The sequence below is a fragment of the Myotis lucifugus genome, unplaced genomic scaffold (genome assembly GCF_000147115.1).
Source record: "Myotis lucifugus unplaced genomic scaffold, Myoluc2.0 scaffold_29, whole genome shotgun sequence".
NCBI lineage: Eukaryota > Metazoa > Chordata > Mammalia > Chiroptera > Vespertilionidae > Myotis > Myotis lucifugus.
In genome coordinates this window covers 3,050,522-3,075,640 of record NW_005871077.1, presented here as the reverse complement: position 1 = coordinate 3,075,640, position 25,119 = coordinate 3,050,522, and the positions used below count along the sequence as shown (strand labels likewise).

Genomic DNA, 25,119 nt, shown 5'->3' with positions numbered 1-25,119 from the left:
CTGATGGGCACTTAGGCTGTTTCCAAATCTTAGCTATGGTAAATTATGCTGCTATGAACATAGGGGTACATATATCCTTTCTGATTGGTGTTTATGGTTTCTTCGGATATATTGCTGGAAGTGGGATCACTGGGTCAAATGGGAGTTTCATTTTTAGATTTTTGAGGAAAATCCATACTGTTCTCCACAGTGGCTACACCAGTCTGCATTCCCACCAGCAGTACACGAGGGTTCCTTTTTCTGTGCCTCCTCACCAGCACTTGTCGTTTGTTGATTTGCTGATGATAGCCATTCTGACAGGTGTGAGATGGTACCGCATTGTCGTTTTGATTTGCATCTCTTAGATTATTAGTGACTTTGAGCATGTTTTCATATGTCTCTTGGCCTTCCTTATGTCTTCTTTCAAAAAGTATCTATTTAGGTTCATTGCCCATTTTCTGATTGGGCTGTTTATCTTCCTTTTGTTAAGTTGTATGAGTTCCCTGTAAATATTGGAGATTAAACCCTTATCGGTGATAACATTGCAATTAGACAAGAAGAAGAAATAAAAGGTATCCAAATTGGAAAAGAAGACGTAAAACTGTCATTATTTGCAGATGACATGATACTATACATAGAAAACCCTAAAGACTCCATTAAAAAATTACTAGACTTAATAAATGAATTCGGCAATGTAGCAGGATACAAAATTAACACCCAGAAATCTATGGCATTTCTATATACCAATAGTGAACTTACAGAAAGAGAGACTAAAAAAACAATCCCATTTACCATCGCATGAAAAAAATTAAGATACCTAGGAATAAACTTAACTAAGGAGGTAAAAGACCTGTACTTGGAAAACTACAGAATACTGAAAAAAAAGATAGAGGAAAACATAAACAGATGGAAGAACATACCGTGTTCATGGACTGGTAGAATCAACATCATTAAAATGTCCACACTACCCAAAGCAATCTATAGATTCAATGCATTTCCCCATTAAAATACCAATGGCATATTTCACAGACCTAGAACATACTCTCTGAAAATTCATCTGGAATGAAAAAAAGACCCCGAAGAGCTGCAGCAATCCTGAGAAAGAAGAACAAAGTAGGAGGGATCTCAATACCAGATATCAAGTTGTATTAAAAAGCCACTGTTCTCAAAACTGCCTGGTACTGGCACAAGAACAGACATATAGATCAATAGAATAGAATAAAGAACCCAGAAATCAACCCAAACCACTATGCCCAATTAATATTTGACAAAGGAGGCAAGAGTATACAATGGAGTCAAGATAGTCTCTTCAATAAATGGTGTTGGGAAAATTGGACAGATACATTCAAAAAAATAAAACTAGAACACCAACTTACACCACACGCAAAAATAAACTCAAAATGGATAAAGGACTTAAACATAAAACAGGAAACCATGAAAATATTAGAGGAATCCACAGGCAGCAAAATCTCAGACATATGCCAAAGCAATTTCTTCACTGATACTGCTCCTAGGGCAATGGAAACTAAAGAGAAAATAAACAAATGGGACTACATCAAAATAAAAACCTTTTGTACAGCAAAAGAAACCATCAACAAAACAACAAGAAAGCCCACTGCATGGGAGAACATAGGTGCCTATGTAATCAATAGGGTCTTTTACAGCTTGTGGTGAAACACATGGTATGGAGCCAGGCTGCCTATCTAGATTTGAATACAGGCTCCACCTACTAGTGACCTTAGGCAACAACATCTCTGCCTCAAGTTTCCTTACCTATAAAATGATAATAATATCTTCTTCATAGGGTTTTAATCCAGATTAAATAAGGTAATATATCTTTTAATCTTCATCCGAGGATATGTTGTTTTTTAAAAATTGATTTAAGAGGAAGGGAGATAGGTAGAGAGGGAGACAGAAAGAGAAACATTGATTGCCTTCCTTACTTGCCCCAATCAGAAATCGAACCTTCAACCTTTTGATATACAAGAGGATGCTCCAAACAACTGAGCCACCCAGCCAGGGCATGAGTTAACATTTTTAAAGTGCTTAGAATATTGTCTGACGCACAAACACTATTAAGTGTTTGATAAATAAAACAAAGTGGTAATATTCTGAAACAAAATGTCATATCCTCAAATGCAATTTTAAAAACAGACATCACATGCATTTTAAGTTAGGAAAATATAAGGCATGGCAATGCTTTTCTCAAACTTCTTATAACATGGCCAATAAACAAAAAAATTATTAAGGTAGAAAATCATGCAAACTTAATATTTAGAAAAATGTAGAATTATTAAAATTGTCTGTACCCCTTGAAATAAATGAATACATCTTGGAGCATCTCATACCCAGGAGTAGAATTGTGTTTTATTAAACATAATGTGATTATTAATATTAGGTATTAATAATTCTACAAAATAAGTTTAAGGTACAAATAAACAATAAGTATAAAGTTACTCTTACCTCTTCCATCTACTCTGTGTCCCTCCTTACTTGGAACAAGATTTTCTCATGTTATTCACTCATCCCTAAATTTTATATTTATCATTTTCTTTGGACTTGTATGGTATTTGTATCATCAAACAATATATATGACTTCATTTTGCATGTGCTTGAACTTTATATAACTGGAACCATGTTATATATTCTTCTATAGTTTGTTTTGTTCCAACATTATATTCCTGGAATAATTCAAGTTGTTAAGCATAGCTGTAATTAATTCATTTTTGGTATTAATGTAACATTTTATTGTATGAATATACCAGTATTCATCCTACTGTTGATAGATATATGAGCGTTTTGTTATTATGAACAGGCTGTATGAACAATCATACATCACCTGATATTTCTGTAGAGAGGCTTAAGACATACTTAGCAATGAAGATACTGGATCATAATGTATGTGCATCTTCAATTTTTTTTAATAATGTCAATATTTTTCTAGTGGATACACCAATTAACATTACCACCAGCACTGCTTAAGTGTCCTAGTTCCTCCATATTAAAATGAACAGCAACATGTTTGGCTTTTAATTTTTGAGAATGTAGGAGGCATGAAATGTCTTCTCATTTGGTTTTAATAGGGATTTCCCTGATTACTCACTGGGTTGAATATCTTATATTATGCTTATTAGCCAAATGAATTTGTTCTTTTATGAAATGCATATTAGAGTCCTTTGCCCAATTTTCTATTAAATTGTCTTTATTTCAGTGTGACAGAACTTTGTATGTGCTAAATACTAATCACCACTTCCTTTATGTATCAGTTGATGAAAGACGTTATTAATTTTGATGCAGTCATATATACCAATCTTTTGCTCTGTTTTATACATTTATTTCACATTTACTGAAAGTCATAAGAATATCCAACTCTACTATCTTTAGGAAGTGTTATAGTTTTACCTCAACTATACCTTTACCTTATGTATAGATTTAGATCGATAATCCAGCCCAATGGATTTCTCTAAATAATATGAGGTAGTGATCCAACTCATTTTTTCCATTTAATTAACCAACTACCCCAATTATTGAAATAGTCATCCTGTCCCCAGTGCCATTATAGATCAAGTTTCCTTAATGAGGATCTTGCTATTATCACTTGACTATTCTGTAGAACCTGTGATGGAACTGGTATTTTTCTTTGTGAGAACATTTTTCCTTTACATTTTAAGATTATTCAAGTTTGTATTCCTTTCTGAGCCAATGTGAACTATATTTTCCTAAGAAGTTGTCCATTTTATCTAAGCATTTAATTATATTAACTTAAAGATGATCATTCTTGAAACAGTATAACAACATCCCCTTTGTCATTCCAGATACTACTTTGTGATCTCTTTCCCATGGTTAATCTTGCCAGTGGTTTTCCGTTTTGTTAGTCTTTTCATATAATCTATTTTTAGCTGAACTGTTTCCTCTCTGATTTACTTTTGTTTTCTATTTCATTAATTTATATTTACTTCCTTTTAAGTTTAATTGGGGAATGTTCTCTTATTTTTCTAATTCTGAAGAATACAGTTATTTTCAGCATTTATTCCTATTATATAAGCATTAAACACTCTAAGTTTCCATAAAGTATCACTTAAGCTATATCACACAAGTTCTGATATATATTATATTATTACTGTTAAATTATAAATATTTTCTGATATTCCTTACAGGATTTTTGAGTCAAGTTATTTGTAAATAATAATTTTGAAACATACAAAAAAAGTACATTGCTACTTACATAGTTGATGGCATTACAGAGAATTCAGTATGATGCCAATCCACTGAAATTTGTTAAAACCAGATGTATTTGACAAAAATGTTATCATATTTTGTAAATGTTCCTTGTGTGCTTTAAAATTTTTTTAAAGAATTTTTTAAAATAATTCTGAGATGCGCTGTCCCATAAATTACAGTGGTAAATGCTGTTATTAAAATACTAGAGGCCTAGTGCACGAATTCATGCACCGGTGGGGTCTGGCCAGCCCACCCTGATCAGGGTCAATCAGGCTGGGCTAACCAGGGGGAGGGGCTACAGGAAGTTGGCTGGCCAGCCCCACTCACGATCAGAGTGGGAGGACTGGTCGGGGGTGGGGCCAGCTGGGGGGAGGGGCCACAGGTGGTTGGCCGGCCAGCCCCACCCCCGTTTGGGGGGTGGGTGGCCAATCAGGGGTGGGGTTGGCCAGTGGGAGGGGCCATGGGCAGTTGGCAGGCTGGCCCTGCCCCCAATCAGGGTTTGGGGGCTGATCAAGGGTGTGGCCAGCCAAGGGGCAGGGGCCACGGCCAGCCCCGCCCCTTGGTCAAACTACTGGTCAAGGGGACAATTGCATATTAGCCTTTTATTATATAGGATTCTATATTTTTGTAGTTTTCTGCTTGTTCCAACATTTTTTAAAAAATATATTTTATTTATTTTTTACAGAGAGGAAGGGAGAAGGATAGAGAGTTAGAAACATCGATGAGAGAGAAACATCGACCAGCTGCCTCCTGCACACTCCCTACTGGGTACGTGCCCGCAACCAAGGTACATGCCCTTGACTGGAATTGAACCTGGGACCCTTGAGTTCGCAGGCCAACACTCTATCCACTGAGCCAAACCGGTTAGGGCGCAACATTTATTAAGAGAGATTATTTTATATGTTACAATGTTGATGGATTTGCCTATTTCTTCTGAGGTCCTATCTATTTTTTGCTTTAAAAAAGTATATTATTAGATATATACAAATATAAAAGTGTCATCCCTTTTATCATTATTTAGTGACCTTCAGTCTCTGGGATAGATCCCCCCCCCCCCCCGCCAAATTCAACTTTACATGAGATTAATATAGCCACACAACACAACCTTTCTTTAGTATTATCAGGCATATCATTTTTTATCCTTTTTATTTTCAAATTTTCTATATTCCTTTTAGAGGTATGCTTTTTATAAATAGAATATAACTAGATTTTGTTTTTTATCCAATATGACTATCAGTTTCTGTTAACTAGAGCATTTTGTAAATTTATATGCACTGTAATTACTAACATATCTTATTCTGTGATACTTCTCTTTTCTGTTTTTCTTTCTTCCTTGTCTTGTTTAGATTGAGTGTTTTTCTCATTCTATTTACCTCCCTATTAGTTTAAAAGATATACACACTAGATGGGATTAAAAATGCTGATGGAATAAATAGATGCTGCATGAACATGCTCCTAGGACCAAACTGGAATTACAACTAACGTACAGAAAAACTTCCTGAATAAACAACAGAGGACTCGCTGGAGAGAATCCAGATAACCAAGGATCGAAAGTGGAGACTACATAGAGAATGGTAGAAGGGGCAGAGGCATGAAAGGGCTGGTGGGCTCCAACAGACAGCAATTGAAGTTCTGGAGAGATATCTCATATGTGGGGGGTTGACACTGAGAACTCTAGGTTCTAATCCCCAAGCTGGGCCCCCCAGCAGAGAGCACCAGAACTAAGAAGGATACCCACATAACACTTGGCTGTGAAAAGCAGCAGGGGTACTATCTGTCAGGGAGCAATGGCTCGAAATTCAGGCACCCTCTTAAAGGGCCAACACACAAAATTCCCTGTGGAGCCACCCATCTTGTGCTACGGCAGAGGGAGGGCAGAGTGGACTGGAGCTGTGTGAGCAGAAGCCAGAATCAGGGGTTCTAGGGCTATAGTTCAGAAGGCAGACACCCTGGTTTCCTGTGCTGAGTCATTCCCTCATGCTAAGGAGGTCATCTTTCTCATGCAAACATTTGTTATACAGGCAACCTTGCGGGGGGGGGGGGGGGGGGGGGAGAAAACAGTTGATCCCCCCTTTTGGAAAACACCTTGCCCCAAGGTGCAGAGTTGCTCAGGCCCATGAAGAGATGGAGAATAACAATTAGCCTCCAGGCAGAAGCAATTGCCCCACCCTGTTGAAAAAAAAACTCTCCCCACGCCTGTGGATGATTGCCTGAGGACAATTTAAGAAAAAATCATAACAGTCTGTCGCCAGAGGCAGTCTCTGGAGGCTTTGGAACTGTCTGATCTAGTGAGTCAGAAATAGCATTTGACACTGTCCTGCACTAGATGAGAGGCTTAACAGATCTACCCAAACAGGCAGCCAAAATGAGACAAAGTAACAACCCCCAAATGAAAGAACAAGAGAATTCTCCAGAAGAAGAGATAAATGAAATGGAGATAAGAAATTTATCTGATAGAGAGTTCAGAATAATGATGGTATAAATGCTCAACAGGATGAGAAAAGATATAGTAATTATGAAAACAGAAATAAAGAATGACATAGCACAAGTTATGAACATATTGGAAGGAATACACAGCAGATTCAGGGAAGCTGAGGATCAAATTACTGAATTAAAAACAGGGTTTAAAAAATCACTCAATCAGAGAACCAAAAACAAAAGACAATTAAAAAACAGGAGAACAACTTAAGGAAGCTGTGGGACAATGTGTAACGTAACAATATTTGAATAGCAGGTATGCCAGAAGAGGCAGAAAGGGAGAAAACTATAGAGAACATGTTTTAAGAAATAATGGCAGAAAACTTCCCTTACCTGGTAAAGGAAAATATCACACAAGTCCAGGAGGCACAGAGAACCCCAAGCAAGAAGAACCCAAACAGGCCCACACCCAGACACATCATAATTAAAATGGCAAAAATTAAAGACAAAGAGAGAATCTTAAAGGTAGCAAGAGAAAAGAAAACTGTTACCTACAAAAGAGCTCCAATAAGGAAGACACCTGATTTCTCATCAGAAACCCTAAGGCCAGAAGAGAATAGCATGAAGTACTCAAGGTAATAGCAAGCAAGGAACTGACACCAAGATTACTGTATCCAGCAAGGCTATCATTCAAAATAGACGGTCAAATAAAGTGCTTCCTGGACCAAAAAAAAAAATGCTAAAGGAGTACATCACCACTAAGCTAGCATTACAAGAAATGCTAAAGGGACTGCTGTGATGAGAAGAAGAGAGAGAAATTTAGGCATACAGAATTAAAATGGCAATAAATAAGTACCTATCAATAATAACCTTAAATGTAAATGGATTAAATGCTCCCAACAAAAGGCATAGGGTAGCTAAATGGATACAAAAACATGACCCAACTATATGCTGTTCACAAGAGACCCATCTCAGAACACAAGACACACATAGGATGAGAATGAAGGAATGTAAAAAACTTATCCATACAAAAGGAAAAGAAAAAAAAAAAAGCTAGAGTAGCAATACTCGTATCTGACAAAATAGACTTCAAAATGAAGACCATCAGAAGAGACAACAAGGGTCACTACATAATACTAAAGGATCGATCCAACAAGACGATATAACCCTAGTAAACATATATGCACCCAACATAGGAGCACCTAAATATATATCACTTCTAGAGGACGTTAAGGGAGAGATCGGCAACAATACAGTCATGACAGGGAATTTTAACACCCCACTGACTTCACTAGATAGATATTCCAGACAAAAAACATAACAAGGAAACAGTGACTCTAAAGGACACACTGGATCAGATGGATTTAGGTGACATTTATAGAATATTTCACCCCAAAGTTGCAGAATATACATTCTTCTCAAGTGCATATAATCATTCAAAATGATAGACCATATGTTAGGACACAAAACAAGCCTCTACAAGATCAAGAAGACTGAAATCATATCAAGCATCTTCTCAGATCACAGTGGAATAAAATTAGAAATCAACTACAGTAAAAACACCCCAAAATATTCAAACCAATGGAGACTAAATAGCATGGTATTAAGCAACAAACGGGTTACCAAAGAGATCAAGCAATAATTCAAAAATTTCCTGGAAACAAATGAAAATGAACACACAACAACCCAAAATCTCTGGAACACAGCAAAAGCATTCCAAAGGATAAACAAAATTGATGAACCACTAGCCAGACTCATCAAGAAACAAAGAGAGAGGACCCAAACAAATAAAATCTGAAAGGAAAGCAGAGAAGTAACCACTGACATCACAGAAATACAAAGGATTTTAAGGAAAATATAATCAACAGCTATATGCCAACAGCTGGAAATTGAGGATGAAATGGACAAATTTCTAGAAAAATACAATCTCCCAAAACTGAATCAGGAAGAATCAGAAAACCTGAATAGGCCAATACAAATAATGAAATTGAAGCAGTAATTAAAAAAAAACCTGCCAGCAAACAAAAGCCAGGGTCCTGATGGCTTCACAGGGGATTTTTAGCAAACATTCAAAGAACAATTAACACCTCTACTCCTCAAACTAGTCCAAAAAAACCCAAGAGGAAGGAACACTTCCAAGTTCTTTTTATGACACTAGCATTACCCTAATCCTAAAACCAGATAAAGACACTACAAAGAAAGAGAATTACAGGCCAATATCCCTGATGAACATAGATGCTAAAATCCTCAACAAAATTTTAGCAAATCAGATCCAGCAATATATTAAAAAGCTCACACCAGGATTTATTCCAAGGATGCAAAGCTGATACAATATTCACAAATCAATAAACATGAAACATAACATAAAAATGATATTTAGAAATCTGATGTGTACATAAGACTATTTTTTTTACATAAGAATTATTAACTTAGTGGTTGAAACATAACAAAGTGTATTTCCTCAGCACGTGGTGTAGAAAAAAAGGCACTGGTTTTGATATGTTGATCTTGCAGCATATAACTGGCCTACCCAAAGAAGCTTGACTTTTTTTATTCAGTAAGGAAAATGTATACCAGGCTTACAGCTATTTTGAATAAGAAACATACAGGTAAGCAAAGTTTAATTTTACTTGCAATCTGCAAGTATTTTAGATGCCTAGTTATTTCAATGTAGACAATAAAATACCCAGTTTATTTACTAGCCTTATTTATCATTGGCAAGCAGATACCGAATCATTCCATCCAAAAGAATTGCAAGGATCATCTAACTCAGTAGTTTTCAACCTTCTGGCCCTTTAAATACAGTTCCTCATGTTGTGACCCCAACCATACAATTATTTTCGTTGCTACTTCATAACTGTAATTTTGCTACTGTTATGAATCATAATGTAAATATCTGATATGCAGGATGGTCTTAGGCGACCCCTCTGAAAGGGTCGTTCGACCGCCAAAGGGGTCGCGACCCACAGGTTGAGAACCTCTGATCTAACTCTATTTTATACAATATCTGTAGTAGAAAACCGTTATCAAAGTACATATAACAGAGCTCTGCACATTAGTAAATGCCAGAAACAATCTAGAAAACTACTTAGTAATATTGAACACAGAGGATTTTATACCTCTGGAAAACCATAATTAATGGCAGTAAAACAATCTTATTATTTAGGACTATTAATTCCACAACACTTTTGAATGGCTTGTGACTATTGATCTGGAAAGAAATAAAAAACACACTATTCCTCAAAAGACTTCAAAACTTAGAAGTGCAGAGCTAACTTGGTGCATATATTTCAGCAACTAATTCTAACCAAGACCACTTCTGACTCTAGTAAAGTAATCCTTTTATATTGATACTAATTATAATGGTAGAAGTGATAGTGGTGATGGTGATGGTAGTGGTAGTACCATTTTAGAGCAAATACGATGTGAATCTACTAGCATTATAGTACATATAAGCAAAAACTCAGAAAAAACTGGGCAAATCAGCTTTTACTTTTACAGCTTTTCTCACTTTTAGTAAAGCAAGCAGATATATTCTTGTATTTTTAATCATTTAACATTTAATACATAGTTATCCTATATAATAAAAGCGTAGAATGCAAATTGTCCCCTCGAATGGAGTTCTTCCCATAGTTCGATCAGGGGGCAGGCCGGCCAGGGGAAGGGAGGGAGGCCCTGGCACTGGCAGGTGGCTGTGGGAAGGGAAGGAGGCCCCGACCAGTAGCCAGCAGCCACTAGGGACCCTACCAGTGCATGAATTTCATGCACTAGGCCTCTAGTATAAATATAATTATGTCACTCCCTGATCTAAGACTTTTGGCAATTCCCAACTACTTCCAAATAAAATCCTATCATGGCAACATGAAGCATTTTTTCTTAGCTTGCTTCCTATCTAATTCTTCAGCCTCATCTCTAGCCATTCCTCCACTCACTCCTAGAGTTCAAACAAACATGACTTGTATGTCTCACAATGTATATGTGTGTGACTCTCATGTTTGCGCACATTCTATTCTACTGTCTGGAAAGTTCTTTTCCAAATTTTACTAAGATAAGCCACACACATCCTTTAAAACTTGTCCATCCCCTTTATGTATATGGTATAGAATATCACATCAGTTACCAAACTACATTCTAAACGTTTATTTTCCTATTTTTCTTTTCTGCTACACTGTAAACTCTCTAGGGCAAGATACTACATCTTCTATGTTCAGAGTCTCATTTTGCCTGGCACACAGTAATCTATCATATTCATGCTACAGTTGAACAAGTGCAGGCCCAAATAAATTGAATTATTTTCCCAATTTCATAGGCCAATTAATGGCAGATTTAATATTAGAATCTAAGCCTTTTATCTCCAAGTTCAATGCTCTTTCTATAAATGCACCTAAAGATAACAGACCAGAAGGAATTATGCATTAATATCTAGAATATTCAAGCCAGACATGAAACTAAATGCAGTATAAAAAAGTGAGAGCTTTAAAAACAAAAATTGGACACAGTTAGTTATACTGGATTTTCAAGGAATGGGAATAGGTGAAAAAAATAAAGAGAAAAGTCAGATAGAAAAATACTATTTTAAAAATAAGAATTGCATGGGAATTAGTATCCTAACTAATAATAGACAAACAGGGTAATTGACCGTACCTTTGCTACGCCTCCCATTGGCTAATCAGCATGATATGCAAATTAACCGCCAACAAAGATGGCGGTTAATTTGCATATGTAGGCTCCAAGCGGTGGAGCGAAGCCTGACGACCGGGGCCGGCGGAGGAGGGAAGCCTGACGTTTCCGGGGCCGGCGGAGCAGGGAAGCCTGACGTTTCCCGGGCCGGCACCAGCCAGAACTCGGCCAGAGCGAAGGCCTGGGCCCCAGGTGCCGGAGGCAAACCGGTGCCAGCAGCCAAGGGAAAGGAAGGCCTATTGCACGAATCTCTTCATGCAACAGGCCAATAGTGTGTGTGTGTGTGTGTGTGTGTGTGTGTGTGTATCATGAAAAAATAAATATAATAAATAAATGTATCTGTAATAAACTTTAACATTTTTTCTTTGGTCATAACAAAATGAGGAGTAAAGTACATAGCTAAAAATCAACAAGATCAAGCATTTGTGCCAAGGTAATTGGCAGAATAATGCCAAGGTAGGAGTAGGTTTATTTGGTGTATAATTTACCTTTTATGGGGAAAAAAGTTAAAGGAAATAACCTTTTAATTTAAATTAAAAATCACCCACCTAAGAAGAATAAACTGGGAAAAAACTCAATTTACAAATAAAAATAATATATAACCAACTGAGCTGTATATGCTTTTTAATATTTATGAAATACAAGAAAAAGAAGCCTCACCACGTCTTACCAAGTCTTTCATGCTATCTTTAGGGCAAAGGGTATCAGCTCAGTAAATTTTTAAATCATTCATTCAACAAGCACTAAATGCCAACAATGTGCCAAGGGCACTGAGAAGCAATAAAGGGCAGTGGCTAAGAGAACAGACAAGCCAGACTAAATAGATTCAAATCCCTGTTCTACTGCTTATTAGCTGTCTGACCTTGTGCACATTATTTAATCTCTCTTTGCCTGTTTCCTCATGTGTAAAATGGGCCTAAAAATAATAATAGGATTATTATGAGACTCAAATGAGCCAACTAACGTAAAGCACTGAGAGCAGTACATTAATATAAGTATAGTAGGTGCTAGATGTGCCATGCTATTACTACAATGACTACCACCAAGTGGCAAGGCAGAATGAGTAAGACAGTCTCCATTCTAAATGAAACCACAGTGGGGTAGGGAAAATAACATATGAACAAATCATAATATAATAGAATAAGTACAGTAATATATATATATATATATATACATATATATATATATATATATATATATATATATATATATATATATATATATGCAAATTGTCCCTTGGGAGTTCAACCACTCGATATGATGTGTGCTGACTGCCAGGGGGTGGTGCGGAATGAAGGAAGGCCCCGGCCGGCAGCTGGCAGCCTGGGAGAAGAGGCCCCGGCCGGCAGCCAGAAGGCCCTGATCGGCCCTGATCGCTGGCCAGACCTAGGGACCCTACCATGCATGAATTTCGTGCACCGGGCCTCTACTACAAGTATAAAAGACAGATTCACAGGTATAACAGAAGACAGCTAACTTTCTAGGGCAAATGGAAAAGAGATTAGAGAAAGCATTTTGGAGGAAGATATACCTAAGATGAATTCCTGTTCACCTTTCAAAACATGTTGGAAACGTGGTGAAAAAGAAAGCATATTTCAGTAATAGGGGACAAAAATACATTCAAAGGCCTGGAGGCAAAAGCTTATAAATGCAGGAATCTATGGGTAAATAGGTAAGAGGTGGAAGGTGGTCAGCAAATAGATGGAAGTAGCAGCAGGAATGGGATCATAAATCAGGGCATGTTTGTCATGCTAAGGATCTAAGTGTTGTCCAGTAAGTTCATAAAGAACCAAGAAAGGATTTAAATGGGAGAATATTTAAATCAGACTTTTTTTTTACAAAGATAATTTTGGCAGCAGCCTACATGACAGAGAAAAGTGGGGAGAAATAATAGTCTAGTATACGAATTTGGGTGAAAAAGGAGGATCCTAAAGCAACAAAAATAAAAATGGAGAGGGAAAGACTTAGTTGAGAGATGTTCAGAAGGCAGAAATGACAGATTTAATGATGAGAGGGAAAGTTAACCTTAGATTTTAACTTAGGAGCATAAATCATTGGTGGTGGCACTAACAAGATAGTGAATGCAAAAGGAAAGCAAGACCAAGTGGGAGATCAAATAAATTAATTCAACTTTGGACATATGAAGTTTGAGAATCCTGCAAGACAGACATATAGGTAGAGAAGGTGCACAGACAACTGTATTTGGAGCTCAGTCTAGATCTGAACTCCAAATAAAAATCAAGATCTTGAAAACATTAGCATACAGGTGACAGCTAAAACTAAGAGTTGAATTGGGTCAGACTTAGGGCATATCCTGTGAGAAGAGAAGCAGCCCTAGGTAATACCAAAGAAAAAGCTCTAAGAGAGAAGAATGGGAGCAGATGAGAAAACAAGAAAAGAGTAATAATATGGAAGCAAAACTTTTCAGCAGAATCAACAATATCAAATACAGGGAAGTCAAATAAGATAAGATTGAGAAATAAGAAAGGTTCATAAGATTTGGAGATAACTGGAGACCTTTGCACTGCAGTTTCAGGTGAACAGCAGAGTGGGACCCTTATGCAAGAAACTTAGAAATGGTTAAAAAAATTTTCATTAACCAAAAGAATATAGTTATGTCCCTTAATAACTAAAAAATTTGGGAGATCTAAAGAAATTTTCCATGTAAAGATAAAAGCTATGGAATTTTAAAAAGAATTGGTACAGTGCTCAAGTAATTAAAACCATGGAGGAAATAAGAGACTATGAAGATAACATTTACATTCTACTTAACTATGGCCACTCCCTTTGGGCATCTTTCGCTGAAACTTTAGTTTACTGAAGTATGTCTACATGAATTAAAAATGCATCAAGGACATAAATAAAATCAGAAGTTGGACTTCATCAAAATTTATAACTTTTTCACTTCAAAGATACTATTAAGAAAATTAGATGAGCCACAGAAAGGGAGAAAATATTTTAAATACCTATATCCAAAAAATAACTTGGATCTAGAATATATTAAAAAAACTCATAATTCAATAATAAAAAGATAAGCAACCCAATTAAAATGAGACACATGATTGCAACAGTCATTTTACAAAAGAAACTATATAAATGGCCTATAAGTACATCAAAGATAGTCAAACATCATTAGAACCAAAAAAATCTAAGTTAAAAACAAAAGGATGTAACCACATACCTTCTGGAATAGCTAAAATTAAAAATATGGACAAATGTTTGCAAGGATTGGAGCAAGTAGAGCTTTCAAGCATTGCTGGTAGAAATATGAAGTACTTTAGAAACCAGTTTGTACTGGTTTCCCAGAGTGCCTTGTAAGTACTTTAGAAACCAGTTTGGCAGTTTCTTACACAGTTAAGCATACATTTATTATGACTCAACAGTCTTATTCTTGGGTATTTATCCAAAAGAAAGAAAGTATATTTCAAAACAAAAAATTTATATGTGACTGCTCATAAAAGCTGTATTCTATAGCAAAGAACCACAAACCCAAACAGTAAGTCCATTGTAAGTGAATGGATAACAAATTATGATATATTCATGCAATGGAATACTACTCAGTGATACAAAAGCAATGTGCTACTAATATATGCAAAAACATGGATGAATCTCAAAAACATTATGCTGTACAAAAAGAAAGCAGGCAAAAGAGTACCTACTTTATGATTACATTTATATAAAACCCTAAAAACAGTAAACCCAATCTTTAGTAGTAAAAAAACAGATCAGAAGTTGCTTGGGCCAGAGGTGGAGAGGACTGATTGAGGGAATTTGGGGGGATGATGAAAATGTTCTGTATCTTGAATGTGGTGGTACTTACACAGTGTATGTTAAAACTTATCAAAATATACATGCATAATGGTATATAAATTTTACCTCAAGGAAGTTTAATAAAACACACACACACACCAAACAGGGTACAACTTTAACTTCTGCCTTAGGATTGCCCTGATCTATACCACAAGGACATAGTAAGACAACCATGGTCTTAAATATATTCCAAACCAAATGAGTGTATGAGAAGCCATGGACTCCACACTTCTTAGGCCAATGGTTCTCAACCTTCTGGCCCTTTAAATACAGTTCCTCATGTTGTGACCCAACCATAAAATTATTTTCGTTGCTACTTCATAACTGTAATTTTGTTACTGTTATGAATCCTAATGTAAATATCTGATATGCAGGATGGGCTTAGGCGACACCTGTGAAAAGGTCGTTCGACCGCCAAAGGGGTTGCGACCCACAGGTTGAGAACCGCTGTCTTAGGCTATTCAAATATAGAATACTAGAGGCCCAATGCACCAAATTTGTGCAAGAGTGGGCCTTCCTTCCCCCGGCTGCCGGCACCGGCTTCCCTCTGGTACCCGGGACCTGGGCTTCCCTCACAGAGGGAGGCCCCACCCAACCACCACAGCCCGCCAGTCTGGGCCTCCCTCTGTGGGGCAATCATGGGGCGATGGCCGGGCCCCCGACCAATAGCATCACATCCACCTTGGCTGGCCTGGCACCAGTGGGTGTTATAGCGTGGTCATCCAGAAGGTCATCCGGAAGGTCGTCTGGAAGGTAGTTCAGTCTAATTAGCATATTACACTTTTATTATTATAGAGGCCCAGTCCCTCGGCCTGGCCTGTGGGGATCAGGCTGAAACTGGATCTGTGCACTGGTGGGGTCCCTCGGCCTGGCTGTGCCCTCTTGCAACTCAGGACCCCTCTGGGGATGTTGGACTGCCAGTTTTGGCCCGATCCCTGCAGGCCAGGCCGAGGGACCCCACTGGTGCACAAACGGTCGAATGGTCGCTTAGGCTTTTATATATATATAGAAGATACAGATTATGTTTAACTTCCTTGGGCTTGAGTTCTTTGTTTTATGCAACAGAATAACACTAGGACATTATCCTTGAAGTTCTTGTCAATCTATTCATGCACCAGTGGGGTCCCTCGGCCTGGCCTGCGGAGATAAGGCGGAAACCAGCAGTCTGACATCCCCCAAGGGGTCCCAGATTGTGAGAGGGCGCAGGCCAGGTCGAGGGACCCTAGTATTAGACATAAAAGAAATATGGTGAGGCCTCTCAATATAATGTCCTTAAAAGGAGGTAAATGAGCTCTGGCTCAGCTGGTTGTGCATTGCCCTGTACACCTAAAGGTCTCTGGTTTGATTCCCAGTCAAGGCACGTACCCAGGTTGTGGGTTTGATCCATGGTCGGGTGTGTATGGGAGGCAACCGATCGATGTTTCTGTTTCTCTATCTCCCTTCCTATCTCTCTAAAATCAATATAAATATTTTTTGAAAAAGGAGACATATATCATAAATAGCATTAAGATGTATATTACTATTCTATTACTGATTTAACAAACAGCTTTGTCCTTTGGACTAGAACAACTAAGCAGTTTAAAATCAAAGCTATAGGAACAATGAATAAATTTTACAACGTCCTTTTAGATGACAGAATTAATATTAAGCAAGAGGGTAAGAAATTCAGTGTCAACTGATACAAACTATTTAAAACAACTTAATCTAATGATGTAAGTAAAATTTAAACATTTATCAAATACTTAAAACATGAACTAGGCAGAGTGCTTCACATGTCTCATTTAATCTTCCCAACTCTGAGATTATCATCCCTATTTTACATATGGGGAAATCCAAGCATTAGGAGACTAAGTAACTTGGTAAAAGTGACTCAGCTAGTAAATTACAAGACCAATCCAAACTCTTAACCACCATGTTTTCTCCTCTTGAGAAAGAATTGCTTAATTCAAAAGGTGAACCCATGATGTATTAAAGACCTAAATATAAGAGGTAAAACTACAAAACTATTAGAATAATATATTTACAATTTATGGATTAGTAAAGTCTTCTTGCTAACCAAAAGTCAAAATTTGTTAATTTAAATACATCACAATTAAGGATTCTTGTACCATAGTCAAATCAACAGATGAATGACACTGGGAAAATATTGGCCATGTCTAAAACATGGGATTATTCTCTCAAATCCACAAGGCACTCTGGGAAATCAACATGAAGTGGAGAATCAACTAAAAAGAAGTACAAAGGATATGACTAGTCCAAACATGGAAAGAGAGACCCAAATGGCTAGCAAGGATATGAAGAAATGATCAACCTCCCTGGCAAACAGAGAAACATATATGAAGGCAACCATGAGATACCATTTAACAACCGTCAAATTAGCCAAATGTAGGATGTTGTACAATACCCCAAACTGGCAAAACTGTAAGAAAATACATTGTTGGTAAAAGTAAAAATTCGTGTAGCCATTTTTAGAAATAATCTGGCAAAATTTAGTGATATTCAATATGAGACTAACCTATAACTCAGCAATAACATGCCTGGATATATGTCCCCAGAGGAATTTTTCCACAGCTATTAGCAACATGTAGGAATTATTACAGAATTATTTGTACCCAAGAGTTGGAGACAACCTGGGCATCCATCACTAGGGGAACTGGTAAGTAATTTGTGATAGATGCGAACCATGAAATACTGTATAGTTAGAAGCAATGTATTCCCATGTACATACAGAAACATGAACAGACCTCAAACATGCTGAATGAAGAAAGTAAAATACAGAGCAAAACAGCAGTTATGTAGATGCAAAACACACATAATTTTATAAAGATAGAAACAAGTACATATACAAAAACACATTAGATTGTGTACAAGTGAGGGTTTGGCAGGATAGAAGTTGAGATTGGAAATGAAGAGAAAGAATTAAAATCCAAATAATGAGAATATGCTTCTAAGTAATAGTAAACTATCTTCCTCAAAAATGTTTTAAGTGGTATAGTCACATCAACTATTACATTTACAGATTTATGCAAATGATTACAAATCCCTTTTTCTGAGATGATTGAGCATTCTGCAGAATACATTTTGGTTTTAACTATGATAAATTTGAAAATTCATGGCATCTAGTCTTGGTAGTCACTATCATAGGTAAGTATGCTCCAAGTGGTCTAATATTGAGCTATGAATCTGAAAAGCTGTAACTAGTCCAAGCTACTAGTAATCGAAACTTGGCAAAGTCCTTTTACCTCTTTGAATGTGTTTGCTTATCTGCAAAAATGGATTTGTATGATTATCCCAAACCTCTCCACCTCCAAGATTATTTCATTTATTTTCTGTTTCATATTTATCCATATTAAATTATATCCTCTATCCTTCAACTATCCCCATCCCCCCCATACCCACTCCCAAAAGTAAAAACAAAAAGCATATTAAGATATTTAGAAAAGTTATGTAGCAATAGGATCAAAGAGTAACTTACTTTTTTAGGATAGAAAGGTGAAAACATTAAAGAGATACAGTAATTTTCACAACCTTTTCAAGTATCTAAGGCAGAGTCAGGTGGTTAACTTGAGCCCAGATTCAGACATTTACTTCGTAAAAGATTTTACATGTCACTCTTACCCCTTCTCAAAACATATGTTAAAGTGTCTTACCTAGTTTCTACTTGAAGGCAGTACATTTCAGCTTATCTCTATCAGTTTTCAGAAAAAAATAATCTCTAAAGGTCTCTTCTGTATTAAAAGATGTAATATTCCAAAAGAATGGCGATTTTTTTAAATTAACAAATTAATCACACTTGGTATTTAACAAAAAACAACAACGTTCAATTAGAATTGTGGGTTAAATGAATATAAAGACCTTAAGAGAAGGGGAAATTAGAATACGGTATATTGTAGGTTAGTGCACATGAATGGTAATGAAATACCTAAGAATAGTGGTGTCATAATTTATAAAAAGAAAATTCAAATCAGAGCACTTAAAATAGCTAAAAAACTGAAATTAGAATATTTAAAATACCTAAAAGTTTGAAATTCGAATATTTTAAAAGAGAAAATAGAGGATTTTCTTAGAATAAAACAATAAACATAAAAAACTGACATCATTCCCATGTTTATCTTCCATTCACATTTAATTTTAAATATGACTGAGGGAAGGTATGGGGGGAGTGAGAATTGAAAGGCCATAAAACATCTGTTACTAATAATTCTAGCACAGATGTATTTCTTACTGCAAGAGAGATGATAAAGGTTTTCCCAGATTGCCATACTATAAGATCATCTTCCAAAAGCCATAGTTTATACCTGAAACTCCACATGTTAAGTTTCAGTAAATATATAAAGTTGATTACGAGGATAAATGTGTATATGGACATATAAATGTTATCCCTATGAATGCAGAGAACATGTATTAAATAATAGGAAGATGACTGAAGAAATAAGTGAGAGAAAAATAACTTCTTAAAGGGTGAAAAATCAAGAATCTGATAATGTTTCATAGCTATAATACAAGTATATAGACTTAAACTTGGCTCTTTTTGCTCTTCCCTTTTGGAATTTTTCAATTAATCTACACCTAAATGATATACTCAAAAATGTTACTTTTTTCTCTGCAGATATTACTTATCAGATAGTGTTTTGTTATTTAAGTAGTATTGTATATTGCCATATTTTAAAGCAACCCAGTTTCTTAAGCTAACAAAAGCATAACCCACCTCCATCAAGGTTAAAATGTAGACATGCTCTCACCATACCAAAAACTTTTAGAACATTCATGTCCTAAAAATATTCCCTTTTAGAAATACAATTCTCAAAATACTGTCCTATCCAAAGGAAAGGTATTTTCCTATAGCAGCACCTATATAATAGATCACCTTTACTTTTAACTTGGGTTACTACAAAACTTTTTACTATACGTATATCCATTAATTTTCTTTTAGCAGTTTCATAATTATTTTAGCAGGTAGTATATATAACATGTAGCCTGATATTTTTAAAAGAAATTTTATTATATTTCCTAATCAGGAAACTTTTCTATTTTAAAATTTTAAAAATTTTTCTTTCAACACTAAATTTTTATTTTAGTTTATGTCTCTATTAAAAATGAACATATATTTCCCCATAAATTAGTGATCAAGCCACAAAGAGTAAGAAACCTTTTCAGCCTGACTGGTGTGGCTCAGTAGTTGAGTATCAACCTATGAACCAAGAAGTCAGAGTTAAATTCCAGGTCAGGGCACATGCCAGGGTTGTGGGCTCACCCCCCAGTAAGGGGTGTGCAGGAGGCAGCCAATCAATGATTCTCTCTCAGCATTGATGTTTCTATCTTTCTCCTTCTCACTTGCTCTCTGAAATCAATTTTAAAAAATGTTTAAGGAAACTTTTCAATCCTAAGTACTATTTCTACAATTTCATCAAGTCCTCTAATCTCTCGTTGCACTTCTGCACACTAATGCCTATCTTTTTCCAACATCTGTATGATTTTTTTCTTTACTGCAATTCAATACAGATAGTTAAAAGTAGCTAACAATATAATTCCACATGATAGTGCATCTGTGTTTATATCTGGCTCTAATCACATACTTAGAAGTGATTTATACAGGAGAAAGCAAAAATGGGTAGAATAACACAACTATGAGAAATAATTATGCTAATGTTTTAAAAATATTCCCAAATTGATATAATTTTTTCACCACATGCTTCAAAGTGACTAAAATTGCAAACACAGGTATGGCATTTTCAAAAATACTGGATACTAGAGAAACAAAATAAAGTACTAATCAAATATTTCATATGCTTTTATAAATGGTCATACTAATAAATAATTGAACCTTTCACTTTGTAAGGTACTTTTAGTTTTGCTCCATGCTACAACTATGTATATGTCATGTCTTTGTGGTCAAGTTCCTCAGTTCATTAAAAAAAGTGAATCACACCTAGTCACTCTGAGCTCTAGGAATTAGGAGACCACCAAAATCAAGAAATATGTCAGGAAATGTAAAACTATATTTAAGAACACAAACCAAAAAGATATAACTAAATTCATGAAGTCTTGTGCAATTATTTATATGTGAAAGTTATATTAATATACATTGTTTTAAAGAATCCTTTTAATACAAGCATACAATAATTAACAAACATTAGACTTTATCCATTGCATTTAAATCCTCTTAAAAAACTTATATTCCTTAATTTACAATTGGTAAATTTAAAATTATGTATACACTATCTGATTTTGATTAATAAAAGGGGAAGGAAAAGATATAATCTAAATATCACTAACATCTGAGTGACTGCTGCTTAAGACCGTCATTAGTAGTTGTCTGCCAACCCATGCATAATTTAAGTATATCTAAGTTATGGGAAAATAATTATACAGTATTATCAATCAATTAATTGCATTTTTCTTACCATACCTACCATTAATATCTTTTAATGCCTAAAAATCTTTTTTTTAAGGGCTCTTACTATGAATAAAAATGGTTAAAAATATAGTAAATATGCAAGATAAATATGGGCCAATCATTACACGGTCTTCTCCAAACGTAATAACATAAAACACTTTTTAAAAGCAGTAATATGACTGGTCTAGAGTGAGACTAAATTAATAGCAATCTCAATTTCAGGATTTAAAAAGCTCAAATTTAAAAAATTTTCAATTTAAAACATTACTACCTCTTTCTAGTCTCAGTAGATTAGAAAAATGCTTATGCCTAATTTACCCACGGCTGGTTGAAATAACAGACTCAGAATTACATGAAAAATCCCTATCAACATAGAGGTCCTATTCAACAGGAGATAAACAGACTTATGGTACTACTACACCAATAAACATTTTTGTTAGCATCCTCTACTGGTGGTTTCCAAAGACAGCAAGTGGTGCAAATGACAGAAAGATATGTACCTGCTATTCCATCTAAGGTGAATTAATCAGCATGTGGTTGTTAGTAGCCAGAATACATTTCTCCAAAATAAATACATATATAAGAAAATCACACAGAAAATAGAAGTAAAAATTGAGAAGACGGGTTTTTAAATTACAACACACAAAACATTACATTATAAATGATAAAAATAGATTTAAGTAATTCTAATCCTGCTCCTTTAACATCATTACCATAAAGTTACTACATAAGGTTTGATGCTTTGGCCACACCTTGCTTAATTGGTTTACCCCTGTCAGATTATATTACTTGATTCCCCTATTAATATTCTACTCTGAAAATATTCTAGAAAGGAAATTAAAATATTTTACTTGAAGCTCATCATCAGTTAAATATGCATACCTTATTTTAAAATAAACAAATTTTATATATAAATAACAGTATAAAGTATCTCTATGACTACCTGCCACTAGATACAGCATTTATTTCTTCATTTAAAAAGAGTTAAGAGTTCACATCTTTCCAAGCAATCCTCTCCCATAAACAATTGCAACTTAAATATGATTGCGTTGTTAAGAAATAACCAGCACCTACCCTGAGGTTTCAACATACAATAGCATATAACTTCATTTTCAATTTGCAAATTTTAAGACTTAATCAAATAGCATGGTGACAATCATCAGCAATGGATGAGATGTATTTAAGAACAAAAAGAAATACAAGGACAGAACCAAAAGTGGTGAAAATGGAAGATACCTATAGTAGTGCAGTGCTATCTTAAACACCTTTTGTTTTCTCAGAATAATGCATACTGCAGACAAGACATTTTGTGCTAAACAGCCCCAAAATCTGTTTTTCTAATATTAAACACAAAGGAAAAACACTGACAGCAAGCGTGGTAATAAATCCGTCCCTTGAGAATGAAAGTAGCAGACAGGAGGGGGCTGACATACATGCAGGAGAAAACTAAACACCATCTTTTTTTCTACCTGCACAAGTTGCCATTTGCTGCAGCGACGGAGAACCTCCTTTTTCCTGTTGATTTCAAGTACCTTTCAAAATAGCTTTCCCCCCTTAAGTCATCTGTTGATATGCCTTATGGGTCATCATATTCATATCACAGACTCCTTGGGAGAAAAATCCATTCTTTCCTGTTCAGGTAAACATGTTTACAGCAGCTGCACAGACGCTGGGTGGTTCAGTCTCACATGTCATACACATGTCGTCAGCAACAAGAAAAACCCCTTTCTATGGCGATGAACATTTTACATAAGATAAAAAGCGAACAGCCCTTTCCGAACCAACTTACCTTTCATAAAGCCACAGCAGCAACAGCTCAATATAGAACACACTATTTGACGCTAAAACAGGAAATTAAAATTGCAATAGCCTATGTTCCGCTCTTTGCTGTAACAAGTCATCTCTCCAAAACGAAGATACAAAATATTAGTTATCAAGCATAGCTGATAGACGCTTTTAAAAAATGTTTATTTGAATAACTAAAATTATTTGAAAGCGGTGGTTTTAATATAGGCTCAAATATATTAAAAATATGTTTACGATTGGAAGGAAACGTCTTGGAACGGCTAAAAATCTTCGTATCTGCTCCTAGACAGGAAATCCCACACAAAATCTAAAATTGCCTGGAAAGGTTACAAAACCTCGCGTTTCGCATCCGAGAGGGGAGGGAGAAAGGGAGCCCAGGCGCGGGGGTGGGGCAGGAGGGGGGAGCGCGACAGTGTTTCCTTATACACGTATTTCCTCGTTTTTTGGAAGATACTGTGATCCCAATATAGGCGCATGTATTTCCCTATTCTTAAAAACTAATTTTAAAAATAACGCAGGAACCCAGAAGAGCCCCTCGGCCCTAAATGTACGTGTAATTCCTTATATAGCCTGGGCCGCAGCCGGCAGCAGGGCCGTAGCCGCCCATTATTATACAAACAGGTACCTGGCCAGCGGGCGGGGGCCTCTCCACGCGCTCACGCCGCCCCCGGGCGGACAAGTATCGCCCCTCTCGCCACAGGAACTGTCCAGACAATAACAATCAGCAGACATTTCGCTGCTGAACAAGAGGGAGAGAAAGCACAGAATCGCCCCCGAGATAAGCAGAAATACAATCAACTTACAACGTCTCTCCAAACTGGAAAAAGCAACTGTGCAACAACCACATGTTCGGGTCTTGCTCTCTGTCTCTCTGATTTATTTATTTATTTATTTATTTATTTATTTATTTTAAACTCTCTCGCCAGACCCAGGGTTGTGTATTTCCCCAGCACAAATCAATAAACACTGCAGTTGCAGCGCGAGCAGACAACCCGCGCGTCCGTCGGTCCGCCCGCCCCCTCCCCCATCCCCTTCCACCCGAGACCGTGAGCGCCATCCAAGCTCCATTATCTGGCTTCAGCACTCGGAGCGTCTGGCCCAGGTAACAACTTCCCCAAAAACCGAAAGAGAACAAGAGAGGCGTTCGCGGAGGGCCCCATCCCACCGCGGAGAGGCTTCCCCGGGAAGCTCTGCCTGTGGGTCTTTCCCAGTCTCTAACCAGGTAACTCGACAAACACACCGCTGCCCCACTTGCCGCCATCCACAGGATCGCCCCCCCGCCGCAGGCAGGGGCCCGCTGCCGGCCCCGTCGCCCCACCAAGCGCCCCACAGGACGTGGGCCTTCCCTAGCGGGGGCTCGCCGTGGTCGCCGGGCGGGGAGAGGGAGGGGCGTTTTAAGGGCCCTGCGCCTCCGCCGCTAATCCCCCACTCCCGCGAGCGCGCCGGCAGGTCCTAACTTTACCGCCCGCCCCGCCGAGCCCCGTCCGGCCGCGGCGCGCCCCGCCGGCGCCCGCGCACACGCGCGCACGGACGACACGCAGCCGGGCTGCCGCGTCCCACCGCCGGCCGAGCCTCGGAGCCCGAGCTCCAGTGCGGGCCGGGGCCGCGGCGCGCAAACGCCACTTTGCAGGGTCAGGGCCGGCACAAGTTAGTTCCCAGCTCCAGGGAGCCTCCACGCCCAGGGAAAATACAGCGAAGGGGGCTGAGGAGGGGGCGGGGGGCAGGGAAGCGCGAGAGGCAGAAGAGTGGGGAAAAGTGCGAAAAGAAGCAACAGCCGCTCCACCACGAGACCAGAAAAGTGAACGCCG

General features: G+C 37.2%; 1 protein-coding gene across 4 annotated transcripts in view; it reads right to left on the bottom strand.

Annotated features, from left to right (window-relative positions):
* The window catches only part of ZEB1 (zinc finger E-box binding homeobox 1), a 271,362-nt gene that overhangs the window by 245,291 nt on the left and 952 nt on the right, over positions 1-25,119 (bottom strand). Inside the window, exon 1 of one of the 4 annotated variants that reach the window (XM_023752200.1) lies at positions 23,295-23,679. The exons of the other annotated variants lie outside the window; for them this stretch is intronic. The gene's annotated coding sequence lies outside the window, so the exon portion shown is untranslated. Of the gene's footprint in view, positions 1-23,294; positions 23,680-25,119 lie in introns of those variants that run through there. 4 annotated transcript variants of the gene reach the window in all.